Source organism: Montipora foliosa, chromosome 6 (assembly GCF_036669935.1).
Source record: "Montipora foliosa isolate CH-2021 chromosome 6, ASM3666993v2, whole genome shotgun sequence".
Lineage (NCBI taxonomy): Eukaryota > Metazoa > Cnidaria > Anthozoa > Scleractinia > Acroporidae > Montipora > Montipora foliosa.
Genome location: NC_090874.1, coordinates 69,428,759 through 69,446,258, shown reverse-complemented (window position 1 = coordinate 69,446,258; position 17,500 = coordinate 69,428,759). Strand labels below are relative to the sequence as shown.

General features: G+C 40.9%; 1 pseudogene; it reads left to right on the top strand.

The window, feature by feature from the left end:
* LOC138006210 (uncharacterized) overlaps positions 1-13,363 on the top strand; it is a 35,796-nt pseudogene extending 22,433 nt beyond the window's left edge.
* Positions 13,364-17,500: the final 4,137 nt, after the last annotated feature.

Sequence of the window (17,500 nt, the reverse complement as noted above, 5' to 3'; positions counted from 1 at the left end):
GCAAGCCTTGTTACTTCACCTTTAATGTAAACTTTTTTTTTGTCAGTCTCTCTATTTTGCAACACTTATTCATTCACAGTCTAGAATGATAAAAATTACTTTTTGTTCCTTGTCATTCCGGTCCACGCTAATCAGCTTGATTCTGGTGTCCTTCTGCTTTATTCTGTCATTATTTTGTCATTCCGCCTCGTTCCGATATATTCCGGTACCATTCTTGTTTATTCCGTCTCATTCCGGTGTCATTTGGTTTTATTCCAGTCATTGGGCCTTGTTCCGGCATATTCCGGTTTATTCTGGTATGTTCCGCTTTATTTGTGTGTCATTCCGCCTCATTCCGGTGTCATTCCGGTGTCATTCCGGTTCGTTTCGGTATATTCCGGTACCATTCTTGTTCATTCCGTCTCATTCCGGTGTCATTCCGCCTCATTCCGCCTCATTCCGGCCTATTCCGGTATATTCCGTTCCCTTCCGTTCCGTTCCTGTGTTTAGTAACACCCTTCTTTTACTTGGGGTATGAGCCCTTGTAGAACACTACAGTCATGTCCCTAGACCACTGGTTGAGCAAGTCCTTTTTAAGGAGGCAAAGGCCTTTTCCAGGGCCTTAGCCTTCTAATGCGTCTTTCATGTTTCAATCTCTCGTGGTTTTGGTGGAGCATCAAAGAGAAATTAGACCGTCGTGTTCTCCGGTTGACGAAGTGCTCAGGTCACATGTTAAGTAGGGTTACCGTTTATAGAGGTCAAATTGAAAGTAAATTTTGGAAGCGAAATCGGGAGCTTAAAAGGGTTTGTAATGCATGGGCGACCGTCAACAGAGGGCCGCTAAATATAGATTCGACTATGTCCCTCTCACGTTGCCTTTGGTGTTTTTTGCTTCGGCAAATTGTTTGACGACAAAGGAAAACAGGCAGCTGTAGGAAAAACAAAGTGTATCCTCCACGAAAATTGTAATTGAGGATAAAAATGAGTTTCTCAGAGGTACGTTTAGGATAATTACCGATCATCTTCAACCTCTACTTTGGGAAATATTATTACCCCATTGCCATCTCCTGTTAAACGTTTCTATTTGTGTGCGTTACAGTATGATTTTTGAGCCCTCGCTTTTCTCTCATATTTTACATAATCAACAGATGACGCATTACAATTTCTTGACCTGTGAAACGTCCGGTTTAGAGGAGAATGGAAGTCTTCTCACACTCAAGGTTACTGCAAGACCGTGGGAATTCGTTCAGTTGTTGAGCACGGGGACTATTCAAGACGAAATAAAGCCAGGAGAGGTATTGATTTCTTGTTGATGCCCACCTTTCAGACTCAGGAGAAGTTATTTTTAAGCCTGAAATATTATTTCATCGTCCGAATTTCACGCCATGTGCATGACTGGCTTAAAACCCTTGCTACTTTGTCACCAAATCAAAAGTATTGCAAAAAGCTGTCCAAAAAAGCCATGTGATCAGCGAAAGGGTATTTTCCGTTCCGGCCACAGGTGCAATGGGTTCATTTGCGCCATTAGCTCTCTGATTGAAATCTGGAAAGATACTCTAAATATCGATTTATGGGCTGTTCGTAAGGCGCGAACTCCCCTACCCTTGATCAAAGGTGCACGTGGAAAAAGCTTTATAGACGTATTCCTACTTCAACATCCCTTGCCATTTCATCCTAACTCTATCAGGGGCACCCAACGAATCTGTTCCTCACATTATCTGTTCCCCAGAGGAATCTTGCTGGCTGGCAAAAATACAGGTGTTTCGATGAGCTGGCTGGGAAATTTTGTTATTGACAGAGGTTTTGCCTGGGAATTACTGACTTTTTCTAGCATTTCAACCCGAGCTGGCTGTAGAAACTCTGAAGACTGAGGACGACTAAAAAAAAAACAAAAAAGAACCCCTTCCCTCTCCCAGAGAGTAGTCACAAACATACGACGGCTGGTCAGAGTGATTGCGCTTGCGGAAAAAACCTGTGTTGTCTCGGTTGTGTCGCTTTTATTCGGTCGTCTCGGATCGAGGGATTTGAAAGCGCGCGGAATTCCTGGCTGGGAAATAAATTTGATCAGCTGGCTGGGAAACCAACCAATTTTATCTAGCTGGCTGGGAAATTTCTTGTGTGTCTTGCTGGGAAAAAGGAACAGATAATGTTTTTCCAGCAACACTGAAAAACACCTGAAAATGCCTTCATAACATTTGTTTTCATTAACTGGGGTATAATAATACATTTTACAACAAATTGGTCGTTGATTGCCCCTGCTCTATCTTGCAAGAAAAAGAAAGGCGTTTCGAAGGAGTGAACAGCAGGTTCACTCTCTGATATTTTCACTCATTTTGTCCATTATTGCGCGAGTATTGACTAAAACCAAGCTCACTCATGCCAAGTCATTTGTCTTGTAATTGCAAGAGGCGTTCTATATATGATAATCACATTTATATATATATAATTAATAGCTAAATTACACTACAGTACTCTTAGTCAAGGAACACGTTTTCTCCAGGGAAATTTATGTAGTGGCAATATGCGCAGGCTGACTGACTGAGTGGCAATGCGGGCAATGCGTTCAGCGGAAGTTACTTTATAACAAAGAGATTTTCCTATCTTTTATCTTTCAAGGTCTATTTGAGGTCTTACCTTAGAATTCAGCGAGACCAATATCTTCAGCAGCAGCTTGCATTAGAGCAAAATGCATCAGAGATAATCATTCATACCACCACTGTTACGAATGCTTTGTCACCAGACGAGTATTTTGAACTTATCTCTCGCGATGCCATCAAAGACATGTTCCTAACTGACTCTTTCAGTAAGCACATTTCAAGCATCTTTTTCTATGTATCGTTAAGATACTAAAGTGGAAAATAGGATGTTTTTCTTTGACATCATGGTGATTTTTGTTATAATCAATGAGACCTTTAATTGAGATCAAAGCAGTAAAAGCTCAAGGGGAAAAAATGGATACCTTAAATTTATGACATTGATGTGGAAAGCTAATCCAAGTTTTCTGACCCATATTTTGCATACAAAATCCTTAGTCGTTTGAGATAGTTGTTGCAAGTATCTGTAGAGGAATCACAACTCAAGCTTAATAAAAACGCGGTTACTAAACAAAGTTAACCAAAGGCAAACACCACACCAAACAAATCCAATTTAGGAAAACATCGCTAACTTCGGTAACCCATACTTAATAAATACCACCTGGTTAAATGGTATATCCAACAAAAATAAAAGCATGTCTCGATAAATCTCCACAGGTATTTACTCAGAGGAGAAAGTGCAAAAAACTCTAGATGCAATGAAGGGAAGACGTGACCATCTTCTTAAGGTAAACCATATTTTTGTATCTTAAGGACCGCTCCCTGTGCTTGTGTTCGTGGAGTCTCGTAATATTCATTTTGCCTGGGCAGAGAAGTTGTCTGTCATAACAACAAGTAGTGGTGAACGGATGTAGAGTGGATACAGGATAAATGACGTCCATATTTATAGACCTTTCGATTCATGCATTTCAATATTGTGCACACGTCAGAAATAACTTGCCACCGGAAGCCCTCATCCTCACTTCCACTCCCAGACCCTAGCAAAGAATTATATAAATAGAAATGTGACGAGCCCATGGCAAAACAGCTGGTCGTCACTGCTGTGAGGTGGAAGAATCGGCAGTCTGGTGTTCTTTTCAAGCCAGAGAGAGGAACAAACTGTCCCCAGTGGATCAATATATGCACGGATGTTTTAAAACTTAAATTGCACGCAGGAGCACGTAACGAGTTGCGTACAACTTTGATATATTTGTGGCACGGAATCGACATTGACCAAACATAGAGACCGAGTTATTTTTAGATCGATTTTCCCGTGAAACCGGATCTTTCAATTACTACCAGTGAGATTGAGAATGGCCACTCGTGTGATGCCAAACTCAATTTCGCTCTGACGAAGGGCTAACGCTCGAAACGTCAGCTTTTAGAATCTCTGTACGGTGGCCAATTTACATTATCAACTCCGTTGATAAAACCAAATTTTTGTATTCAATTTAAAATTGCCTCGACTTGGACCCAGTATGGAAGCTTGTACGTTGATGGTTATAGGCTCCAGTTGAAAGGGAATAATGCATGGGCCTTTTTGCATAGCCCCCCATATTGGTGTTTTTTGTTTCACTCTAAAAAGCATCTTAACCAAGGCGATTGTGCTAATTATTTCAAATTTTTTGTAGATTGCTAACTGCTGACTGCTAACCTTTGTTCCCATGACCTCTTGGTCCACTTTCACACAAACGGCCCATCAAGATCACGCGGTCGTCCTTGAAATAGCCACGCAGTATGATACCGAATTATAGATATATTTCAAAGAATTTTCATCGAAATAGGGCTCTCTCTTGGTACCGGTAAATATTAGTGTTCTTACCTCATTTACATTACAGGCACCAGCGAAAGACAAAAAAATTCGCATGCGTACAAATTCCAAGAATTCAATCTGATTCCAATACAAAACTATTTAGTCTTTCGTTTAGTTGTTTTTTCTTCTGATTTTACGGTGTGGATTTTGGATATCGAAGTGGAAAAAGGCCAAAACGTTTCTCAAATCTCTAACTGAGTACTTGTATTGTATAGCTTTAAAAAAATGTTATCTCAACCTTGGACAGAATTACACCTTAGTTTCGTAGAAACACGCCATAAACAAAATGTTGCCGGCCATTTGCAAAACCTCGTTTTGTACAAATATTATCCCTACATTTTATATTCCACTTTTGAAGCTAATAACAAGTCCCGACTCGGAGACAAAAGTTACAACCTTGTTCCATTATCATGGTGTGAAGAGAGAAATTCAGAAGTGGAAGGAAGTGGATGCGTCGCCTACTCTATCAGAAAATGAAAAGAAGAAAATCTTACTGAAATGCAAGATTTCAATAAGCAAGTATGCCAAGGTTGCCTTGCTTGCCAATTCTTTTATGCGAAGAAACAGCTCTTTGGAAATCCGTATTGTCGACTCAGAAAAGTACAACCTTGAAAAGCTAAAAGAGATCCAGAGGGAGACATTTGCATTAATTCGTCTTAAGGGTAAGAATGCTCTTTATCTTTTGTTACCGATTGTTGGTGTCTTTCCGGCATTAGGGCATCAGTGGTCCTGGCAACCCATCGTAGGCCTCTCAGGTATCTCAACAATATAACACAACGAGTCACAATCTTGTTAGAATTTTGACAGGTTGATGTCATAACCTTTGGCTAATATTAATGAAGCTGTCGACTCATATCATTAAAAAGTGAACTTAAATCTTTCTTTTGTTGTAGCTTGATAAAGGTTTTTGATGGTGACAATAATCTTAATGGTTTTACGATAATATGTTAGAAGTAATTTTACATATCATTGGAGTATTGGGGCATTTACGCATGCGCAAGTGAAAAACGCAAACAAACAAAAAAACTTGTCAGTGTTTGTAACTGAGATCACTTACATTGGCCTCGTTCAAAGAACAAATAAGAGATCATTTAACCTTTCAAACAACAATTGCCTCGAAAGGGTGACAAGTCGTTGTCCTGAACGTAACTGTGTAAGCAAGGACCAGCGTAACAAAACAGAATAACTAGATTCGAATCTATGGTCGATATTTGAGATACATTTCTTCATACCAGGTGGAACTGACGAAGCTATTTGTTATGCGGATCAAGCTTCATCTCCAGACGAGAGAAACATCGCTTCTCACCTGGTGAATGTAAATGGAGACGAAGTCGCCAACAAGAGGAAAGTTTATGAAAAAAGCCGTTTGGTTGCTTGGAGTAACGAAGATTCCATACTGAAACTCGCTACTGCTATAATGAAAGAAAATCACGAGCTCAAATCCAGATATGGTATAGATGCCATAGATGTGAGTGCTTATATTTTCGTAGCATGATACTCAACCTCTTTAATTTGCACTGTTATTTGTCCTGACTTTCAAAAAGCTGATGAAAAGTATGCTTGCATGCGGTTACATTTTGTCAAAAAGACACTTAGTATATGGATCCACTTGACGCTTGCGTCCGCTGTGATGTTCTTAACTCCCAACTAAGTATTCAAGCCTTAGGGAGATGGGCGCAGTGGTAAGAAAACTCGCCTCCCACCAATGTGGCTTGGGTTCGATTCCCAGACGTGGCGTCACATGTTGGTTGAATTTGTTTGTTCTCTACTCTGCTCCGAGAAGTTTTTTTTCCCGGGTACTCCGGTCCCCTCCCCCCTTCCCCCCCCCCCCTCCACCCGCTCCTAAAAACCAATTAGTAACCCAGCGCTAAATACACTTGACACTTAAAGAAAGTTCATTATTATTTATTTAGTCTTATCAAAAGTTCCTAATCCAGATCGAAGTCTCGACCTGTGATGAAATGCGGCCCATCAGATTTCAGTATTATGTATTTTTAGGACGGCTTCTGCAAGAGTTTTGCGGGGAAAAAATGTTGCGGTATTGTGTTCCTTGCACGATCCATGATTTTGCATTAAGCATGAGCAAGCCCTCTAATCACTCATCAGAGGCGTTGAAACTTTAAATATGATTTCTTATCTCTCTTAGGCCCGTTTCAAACGTCGAACTTTTCATGTGCCGAATCTAAAGCAAATGAGACAAATCTATTGTTTCCGTTCATTTTCATTAGATTCGGCAAGTGTAAAGTTCGACGTTTGAAACGGGCCTACCGTTGCTTTTGTTGTAACAGAAAAAAGACATGACAGGACTTGAGCAGTTGACGCGTATCAGTCACAAGTTCCGAAGCGAGTTAGATGCCGGCTACTTTGAGCGAGTTGGTGAAGGAAGTTTCGGTTACGTATATCAGGCAAAGAAGGGCGGCCGGCCAGTAGCTGTTAAAATTTTGAAAGATAAAGAAGCTGACAGCAAGCACATTGAGAACTTCGAGAGAGAAGTCGAAATGCTAAAGTTCGTTCAGTTTCTCCTCTATATAACATTAAAGATTGAAATCTTATTCATTTCCTTCCAGTTATTTTAAGGAACCATTTTACCTACTTACTCTGCGTGCAAGGTGCTTTTGAAAAGAGTTTAGTAGCTACATGGGAGGCGACTGTTTTGAGTTAAATATTAGCAAATGTAAAATTTAAAAAAATATGCAGACATACTATTTTTACAACTCAAAAGAGCTTCTTCAACTGAGAATCTTTCCCCTCAAACATCTAGAAATGGTATACTAGGCAGTTTCTCTTGCAACAGTTCCTCAACTGAAGGTGTAGCGAAATTTCGTTAGCACCAAAGTTTTTACCGAGTCAAGTGCCACAAATCCTTGGCGACACCGATAGATAGTAACGAAACAATGCAACTTTTGAAATATTCCTCACAGCGTTGTGTAAAATAAAGCAGATTTTCACTCCCCGCAGCGATTGCAGCACCATGCAAATAACCCGAAAATCGGTTGTAGTGTATGCTACACCAGGCAATTGTTCGTTCACCTTGCGGTTTTGAGGCAAAATTACGAGGTAAGCTGCTCGATAAAAAGTTGTTTTCCCAAGAGTAACAGTCTTAAGCATAAAATCCTTGCCGTGAATTCCGTATCCAGAAAAAGGTTAAACAAATGACTGTTTTGGCCTGTCATTCTAGACAAGCAAACCATCCCAGAATTGTGGAGGTGATCTCGATCTACATTTCCAAGAAGAATGAACTTTCAATTGTGATGGAGTTTATGGCTGGAGGAAATCTGAAGGATTACCTAAAGGAGCACGGTGGACAAGGAAAGATCTTCACCGTCAGATTTATTGAGGATATTGGCTCGGCCATCGATCACCTTCATTCCCTCGATATTATGCACAGAGACGTAAAACCTGAGAACATCTTTGTGAGTACCTTTATATGAACATTTTTTATCATTACGCGCCAGTAAACTTCAGTGAAGTTACTTTTTGCCAATTTCCTCTTTTGCCTTCAAAGGGAGTTAGATTTTTAAAAGGTAGCTTCATCACGCGGAGTTTTTAAATCGGGGATGGCAACCGGAAGAACACGTTTCGTAAGCCAGGACAGCAGTGCCTCCCACGTGGTAACTAAGCACCCTCTATTGGAGAAACGTGTTTGCCGTTCGCGTCTTAAAAACCAGGGGCACCCAACGAGCTATTTTTTTCAAAAATTTATCAAAATATATCATGGCCATAAAATGAGCCAAAAATTCGCCTATTTGGAACAATTTCTCCATCTACGGGGAAATTTTTATCTGTTCTGCACTCCCAGCAGAAAGAGTAATTCCGTTTGCCAGCAGGGCCGGGTGTTTCCCAGCCACCAAGCATAAAAACAACAATTTAATGCACCCTGCGCCAAAATGAGCGTGGCAAAAGCTCTTGGATTTACCCTTCAGTGGGGATGGAAAATGGGGTACATTAACTTCAAAAAAATAACTTTCTTCCAGGGGGAGACGCATCCGCCAGCAGATTGAAAACAATTTGCCAGCACAACAACAATCTTTTCCCCAGCAATTTCCCAGTACTTCTTTTTCTACCAAGCAGATACATCCCCCTGCGGAACACCTGTTTTGCGAACACCTCCGTTGGGCGCCCCTAAAAAGCGTCGCATGCTTTACGCTCCGTTAGCAACGACGACGGCTACGGGAACGAGAATGTCACAAAGTAACAATATTATTGGTTAAAAAAGGAAAATAGTCGTGCTGCACGTGCGACAATACTTACGTTAGCGATAAGTTTTCTTTTTGGAGTGACGTTTTCTTTGACATTGCCGCTGTCCTTGCTCAAACTCCCCAGTGCACGTGGGTTGTTAAAGAGGGCAATTACCCCATCAGCAGACCCTTTAAAATGAAAGTATATAAACACAATCTCACACAAGATCCTGCTGGGGAAACCCAATCAAATGTCCGATCACGTATACAGTTGAGAAAGAACTGTATCTGTTGCAGCATCTTTCTCAGCCTCTAGAGGAATGGGCCACAAAGACCGTGAACTAATGCGTTTTACCCAACCTGAGAGCCCATGCCCCTTACCTTTTAACCTCCACTTCAAATTCTGATGTGACCTTAAGATCTGAAATTGTTTTGTAGCTATCAGAGGATCACAAAGTCTTAAAACTTGGTGATTTTGGACTTGCGCGAGCCACTGAGGGCACAGGGCACACCAAAACTGCAATTGGCTCCTACCGCTACATGGCGCCAGAAGTAATCAGCACTGGAGGTCACTACTCGAAGAAAGCGGATGTCCACAGCTTTGGTGGGCTAACAAATATTTGCAACTTGTTGAGATTTTTTATTACAGCAGGCATAAATGTCAGTTAAGCAGTAGCGAAAGGAAAGCTAGCCTGAAAAATTCTGGCTTAAACAGGATTTAACTGGTGTGTGTGTGTGGGAGGAGGGGTTAGGGCAGGGGGAGGGCGAGGGACAAAAGCGCTTGTTACCTTACGAGGCATTCAGATGACTCATATAGTTGTCAGGTTCCAAATAATAATGCATTCTGGCCTCCGGGCTCGGGGACGAGAGCTCATACTCCGTTCTCGGATAGTTCTGCTGGACTAAGCCTTTAGCACTATACATTGAAATCAACTCATGCTGTTATATACCTAGACTTTCACTCGAAAAAACGAGCACTGTGATTGGTTGATTCTTGCTCACGTGCCCCTGATCAAATTCAAAATATCCCGGTCGGGATACAATTCCTCAGTTGTTGCCCGCTCCGGATGTTTTGCTGCGATTGTTGAAGGAAAAGTCTAAATATATCACAAAGCACTTAATTTCTGGTCCCGCGGGAGACTAGTTAGTTTTGTTTTCCCTCGACTTCTGCTCGTGAAAAATCAGGACCCTCGGGAAAACAAAACTAACTGTTTCGCTGGGACCATACATTGTGTATAATATTAACTGCTTTATTTAGCGTCAAGTCTTGTGGCGCTGGGGCACTAATAGGGAAGGCCTAAATGTCAGTTACTAATTGGGGAGTCAGAGTGGTTTGGTGGTCATAAAAAGTGCCTCCCATCTCTGTGATCCAGGTTCAACTCTGGCCTCGGGTCGTATGTTGGCTGAGTTTCAGTCGATCTCAACCTGACTCCGAGGGTTTTTCTCCGGGTGCTCCGGTTTTTCTCCCTCCTCAAAATCGACTCCCAGTCAATTACATCTGGCTGGGTTTGCGGTGCTCCGAAATCACACATGGATCGTATGGCGGCAGCCATGGGCGCCTTCACATGCATTCGGTCCGATCCCGTTGAACCGGTTGATCCTGAAAAGCCCTTGTAGGGAGTGGTCAACTAAGCGCACATTTACATTTACATTAAAATTCAGTCCTAAACAAAACGCATCATCTCGAGGCTCTGGGGAATAAATAAAAGGATTTCTGTGAGTTTATTCTCCAGAGCGTCGAGATGATATGCCTTTGTTTAGGACTGAATTTTAACATATCGAAATAGATGAGTTCACGCTCTTGAGTGCATCATGGGTAATCAGGGCTAGATGAAGAGAAATTCAAAGGTTTGTAAGGAAGTTCAAAACGATGAGAAGTATTCATGATACGCAATTTGGGTATTTTTATTTTCCAAAATAGAAGATATGTGCTCAAAGGTACCGCAGAATAAAGTTGGAGAGAATGGCTATTGAAGAAATTGTTTTGTTAAAGAAAGTTTCTACGACACATTTCTGTAATTCCAAAGACACAAATTACAGAGAATGGATGGTCACAAAAAAGGAATTGCCAAGAATAGCTACCAAGTCCAGTCATCTCAGTCGTGAACTTGAACTTATTTAAATACTTCGTTTAGGAACGCGAAAGTCTATGAAGTTGCGTCATGTAAAGTTTATTTTGCTTTGAATTTCCCGCCATGTTGTCCTGATAACCCATGATGCAGTCAACAGCGTGAACTGGTCTATTTCCGATGTTCGTGGACCGTGTAGTTCTCTCCATAAGATGCCATTCACTTTCCAGAAACAATTTATTCTTTGCAGAGGCTTTCTTAAAAGTATATATTACTTTTTTCTCTAGGCTTGTGCCTCATTGAAGTTTTAAGTGGAAAAACCGTGTATGCGGGTATTGAGAGAGATAAAAGTGTTTTGATATCAAGATGTCTGGCGTCAAACCAAGTATTCCGGTACGTAAAATGTTGACGCCGAGAATTAAATGATCAGTAAGTAAATGGTATATTATTTTTCCGAATTACCGGTACCGCTAACGGAGAGAAAGTCAAATTCTTGCAAATGCCATCACAGCAACCTCATCTTATCAGGCACTTTACAATAGAGCTCCGGCTGGGATGAACTCTCTATTTACTAAACACTCCCGGTTGAGAAATCTCAGGGACAGCCTGAAACTATACGTGCAACGCCCTAAAAGTGACTTCCTTCGATCTTCTTTCTCTCATTCTCTCATCTTTTAAATCTGCTCTTAAAGCAAAATCTGACATTTTAGGATAAAATAAATGAACATTTAAGGGCATGCAGGGAATAAACAAAGACATTGAAAATTACACTATATTGATGTTATTTTCATTATTTTATTTATTTTTAACACTATAGTCAATTAACTGTTGACTATCTTACTGGGTATTGTGTACAGTGTTCTTTCTTATTCATTGTGAATAATTCATAAGTTTGTTAACGTTATTTGTTTAAATTTTGTAGATACACTTTAGTTCGTAGGTCCACATCAGCTTTTAGCTACTATTTATTGACCTACATGACAAATAAAGTATGTATGTATGTAAGGTAAAGTCTGCTTACGAGCCTAGAAGGCCTATCAGGCCGGCGCTTATCCGGTTTCTGTAGCATGAAGCGGACTAGGAGTATTTCTCCTCTCCTGGATGGGATGCCAGTCCATCGCAGGGTTACCCCCAGCATTAAATTCACCGGTACCCATTTATACACCTGGGTGGAGAGAGGCACCGTGGGAGTAAAGTGTCTTGCCCAAGAACACAACACAATGTCCCCGGCCAGGCCCCGAACCCGGACCATTGGCTCCGGAGTCGAGCGCACTAAGCATGAGGCCACATCAGCTTTTTAGCGGCGATTTATTGACCTACATGACAAATAAAGTATGTAGTATGTATGTATGTATGTATGTATGTATGTATGTATGTATGCATGCATGCATGCATGCATGCATGCATGCATAAATCACGGTGGATTATAACATGGCTGGGAAATTCTATTTAATTCAAAAGCACGGGCATAAACCATGACTACATAGAGACACGTTCTCTGCTTCTTGGGTAGTTCTTTTTGGGCCGGCCTCAACAATTACGCTTTCTTTTCAACTTTTCCGAGTCTTAGAATATCAATGACTATCAATTACGAGTAAGACCAAAACAAATCTCCATTGGTTCAAAGAAAGAAAGAAAAGAAGACAAACTATCAAGGACAATTTTCTGCAACTGCACGACCCACATCAATTGTCCAAGCAGTCCTTTCTTCGATTGATCGAAAGCGGTGGCTTTCACCCTTTTTCATCCAAAAGCATCTTTTGTGATGCGTTTAACCATTTCTGATTTGCCAATCACAATCGGCTTTGACGTTTGAATGTGGCGTATTAAAACAAAGCAATGTGAATGTGTGTTTTCATTAAAAAAAATTTTGAATTCAATCTGCAATAATGACATGAGGTTTTTCCTGAAGATAGTTTAATATGAAAGAATTGCATGATGTTTTTAGCTGTGCGTCTACTGAGTTAATGATGCGCTTGGAAAGCTTAGAGAGAGACTTTACTTTGACATTAAAAGAAAACTGAGAAGTACTGTAAGTAGCCCCTGACGAGGAAATTAAATTTTAGAGCAAAAGTTGGATAAACAAACACCGGACAGAGTGAAGGCTAGTGTAGCCTTTTCTTGTTATTCTATTTCTCGATCGCGATATTCCAGCGCTTGCGTACGTACCACTTCTCAATCATTTTACGGTTTCTTGTACGTCTGCCTTCCTGAAGTTTTAAGAATATTTAGGCCATAATTTTTTTTAACCCTAATAATTTTTTCTAACCCTAACCTTTTCCCAAAACTTTGTAGAGGGGCCAGCTGGTAGGTTTGGCTGAATAATTTTGCGCGGAATTTGTTTCAGAGTATTCCAGTTGAAAAATTCGGAAAGGAGATGGCAATGAAGATAACAAACATCATTAAAAATGTCTGGAGCCGGAAGAGTTCCGCCCAGATATGCGGCGTATTTTAAGTACGTTGAGGAAGAAAAGCTCGTCATCTGAATCCAGGTCAGGATGGTGCAGTTTGGAACCCGGCACTAGCATAGAAGGTAAGATTGCTTCGATCCAAAGTCATGACAACATTGCTTTCAAAACTAAAGGAAGATTCCAGATAAAGTAAGGAAAACAGAACCTAGCGACACCAGACAAGACTCAACTATTAAGATGGCTGGCTCAGACACCAGACTCTGTGACGAGTCTCTGAATTATGACAATTCACCTTACCCCACAATAGAGATGGCTATGGGAGACAATCCGTTCTCAACTCTATCCACAAATTTAATAACAATAAATAATTTTGTCGTGTGGACTAAGCAAGAACGAAAACAAAAATTAAAATCAAGAAAACTGTGATTCCTGAGCAATTCAAAGTTTACAGCCAAAGATTCACGCTTATTTTTGAGAAACCAGTTAGAGGTTAACGCCAAGGTTTCTTTTGATCTCTTTTGGTCACTTGCGAGGTGAATCATGCCTGCTTGCGGCATTGGCATTCCCGTTGCGTTTGCACCACGAAAACGCCTTGCTACAGTCAGTGTATCCCATCAATACTTGTGAAAAAGAAGTATGTTAATGAGATCGGTTATTATTACCTTCACAGAACAAGATTCTTGTGCTTCGTTGATGACTGAAACCACCGAAAGACAACCTTTAGATTCAAGCCAAGGTAACACCGGTAAAGTCAGGGTCATAAACCAAGAAACACTGAACCTAGCGAACACCAGAGATGACTCTTGCTCAGACACCAGACTCTGTGACGAGTCTCTGAATTATGACAATTCACCTTACCCCACAATAGAGATGGCTATGGGAGACAATCCGTTCTCAACTCTATCACTTACAACCCGTCAGAGGAACAATCCTCTGGACGACACAGAATCAATGAATCCGAGACTTCTATGCCTCCCTCCATTGAAACCGATGAGTCAGCGTCACCTAAAGCACAAGAGACCCTTTATGGGCCTGATTCCCCTTACCCTAACAATTTCAGAAGCGATATCAAAAGTACTCAATTCTGCAAAGCCATACTCCTACGGTCGGTCCTGTGGAACGCTCTTTAATCAACACACTTATTTACAGAAATCAACCTAAAATGCGAGAAAAAAACTGTCGGAAGTGAATTCTGCGTTAAAAGTACTAAGGGGGTTTCAAACAATGCACCAGGTTTGATTCGACTGTTCGCCAAATACTGAACTTAAAATTATGCAAAAGGAACCAAACGATTAAAACAAAGCTTCGGACGAGAATGAAGAATTCTTTTTGATGGAAACAACTTAGTAAGTGCTTCTTTTTCTATCTTTCCATCAGATTTGTATCGGTTTGACAAACACTATATATAATGACAAAATCGGAGAAATATTACATTTGATTTGGGGTATTACTCTCCGATTTGGCCCATTACCCCCCCCACCTTTATGACAAGCTTCGATTACTCAGTTCGCCCGACTTGCACATGACCTCATGGAAAAACTACCCCACATCTGTTAACTTGCAATGTAGAAGCTACTTTGCACTGTGAACCATCTGTGTGCTAAATTCAGTACTCTATCTCGTTTTATAGCTTTAAATTCTGGAAGTTGAAAACTAAATTGTTAAACTTGGACGGCGGAGCAAAAACTGAGGCGGCCGTTTCCTGAACAAAGAAAGGTTTCAGAGATTGTAGGAACTACTGTGAACACAACGATTGATTCAAGCGGGGAAAGGATAAAATGATAAGAACAGTGTCATGATCTACCTCATTTCCAGTCTCCTCTCCTCTCTTTTCCCCCTTCCCACAAAAGAAAAAAGAAGCATTTCAGGTCTTTTATATATGATCAACAGAGGAGAAGGACATTAAGAGACCCTAATGACCCCCCACAAATGTAATCAGGTATTGAAGTAAGTCAACAACATAAACAGCCGTCTCCCCCCACCCAAAAAACAACGACACCATCCCCATGTAGCACATGTAGCAAAAGAAAAAAAAACAAACAAACAAACGATGGACCACATTCGGATGCATAAATAAAAGCAAAAAAAAAAAATGACATGGATGTTTACCAACAAACCTCCAGTCAGTCACATGCGAGAAAACTAGGAGTGATTATTCTAAACAAACAAAACTGATTATGTATTTTTTTGAAAGTGGCCCATTACCCACCGTGCAAAGATTGAATGGCTAACATTCCAAAACGTCAGCCAATCAGTGTCTTTCCAACAGTGGAAATTCGATCGTACCAACTCGTTTGACAAAACCAAAATTTTCATGTTGCAAAACACTTGGCCCACCAACGTAGCACAGTTTCTGTACCCCTTCCGTATGACCCCTTCCCTGCGTAGCAGAGGTTTGTTATATTCTGTGTTCTCTTGGCTGACGAGCACGGGACAAGAGTACCCCTGCCATAGGTTCGAAAACTCACTCCGTTGAGCATGCGCGGATATGTTACTTAGCGGACTTGAATTCCTCACGTGCTAATTCATGCTGTGTGGGCTCAGTTAACAACAGGGGAATTACTACTGTTAAAGGGTCGAATGCGCGGTACAAAGCGGGCTCAAGTCGCAGTCATGGGGCATTGCGGCTTGAAGAGGTGCCGTCTCAAGGTTGTGGACAGAGCGGTTGGATCAAAGTGAGTTTTGGACCCATGCGCAGATGTTCTTTTTCTCTTTTCCCGTACTAGTCCAGCTTCGCGAACGCACAAAAAAAAAAAAAGAAAAGAGACCGTCTGCTATCAATTGATCTTTGGTCTTGAATGTCATTTGGGATCCTAACGGATACTTCTACGGTAACGTTTCTTGATCGATCGGACACTTGGCTAAGGTTCGTAAGTCTTTCGTCTTCTATCAGCAAACTTTTGCACGGCAACCTTCTACATGTAAAACTGGAATTCCACTTCTATAATTGAATCTGTTGCTCAAAGAAACTAACATACTTTTATGGATTTTTCCGGCTTTTTTTGTTAAAATCTCTTTTTTGGGGGGGGGGGGGGGGTGTTTCTACCTCAACTTGGTAAATTCCCAGGACGAGAAAGGAATAAAAATACGCGAAACCGTTGTGTCTCGTTTCCATGGTAATGGTAAGCACTTCGTTAAAAATTTTCCCGACCAAAACTCAGTCAATCGGACGTGGCTCCATTTAGCTCAAGAACTGCTTGAACCGTGCTCCCATCCTACTTTATACTTTCTCAAAATCCCATAATACAACATCTTGTTTTACCGACCACCCCAAATTGTACTAGGCATTGTTTTCAAGTTCTTCATTGTCCCAAGAGAAATAAAAAAACAATGATTATGCAACATTTTGGGAAGTAAACAAGAGTATTAATGCGATTTGAGAAAGGTAGAGAATATAATGTTCAAACAAGGTATGCGTGATTTTTCGCCATGGTTTCTTTCGCGTGGAGTGATACAAAATTTATAGGCCTTGTTGAATCGGGGCTCATGTCTTTCGCCAAAAGACAAATTAAAGTGCTATAGACTAGCTGCATTCAAAAGAGACCAGGAAAAGTGTAAATGCAAAAAACAATTTATCATCTAAGACATTGTCACCGAGAAGAAATAGCGATGCCTTTGGTTTGGCGGTGCGTCAATATTTCTATTCTGAACACTGCGCAATGGAAGAAAAATTGAAAATCAAAACCTTAGTCACCCCCGTCATCAGAACTGAAACTCGGGATTTGAAACGTCGAACCATAAATCAAACCTAGAACTGCCGCTACTTTTTTTTTTTTTTTTTCCCCTTTTCCATACATCTGTGTTTCCAGTTAAAAGCTCACGTATTGAATGGTCTGCGAGATAACCAAATGCAAACGTTTATAGCGCGAAAGGCTTTGGCTTGCCGGTAGAAACCGTCCTGAGGAACAAAAAGATTGTTAAAAAACAAAAGGTAATATCGTAAATGGTTTGTAACCCAGGAGTCATGTTATAATTAAGTTAAAGTACGAGCGTCCGGGTGAGTGTAGGTCCTGAGAAGGACTGTTTTGAGATGACATTGACTGACGTTTTTCGACAACCTGGGCGGAAGTTCATCTTCAGAGGTCAAGTGACTCGAGTGACTCTGAAGATGGACTTCCCGCTCAGGGTTGTCGAAACGTCAGTCAATGTCATCGTCAAACAGGTCCCTTCTCAGGACTACACTCACCTGTGGACGATCGTACTTTACTTAAGTATAACAAAAAGTAATTGGCCAAGTTATAACTAACTTTGTTTTGCGAGGGTTTATTTTTTGGCCATTTTCCGAGTTCGTCGCCCTACCTCTTCAAAGTGGAGTCTCAAGTGCGAGCTTGTTTTCTTATGAAAATTAGGTTTTCATTCATATGTAAAATAGAAATTATTACCATCACAAAGACTTCGCACTTCGACTGCCCTTTTTTTGAAAAAACGAGAAGGCTGACGTGAACTCGGAACATGGCCTAGAGGGGGGGCCAAACCG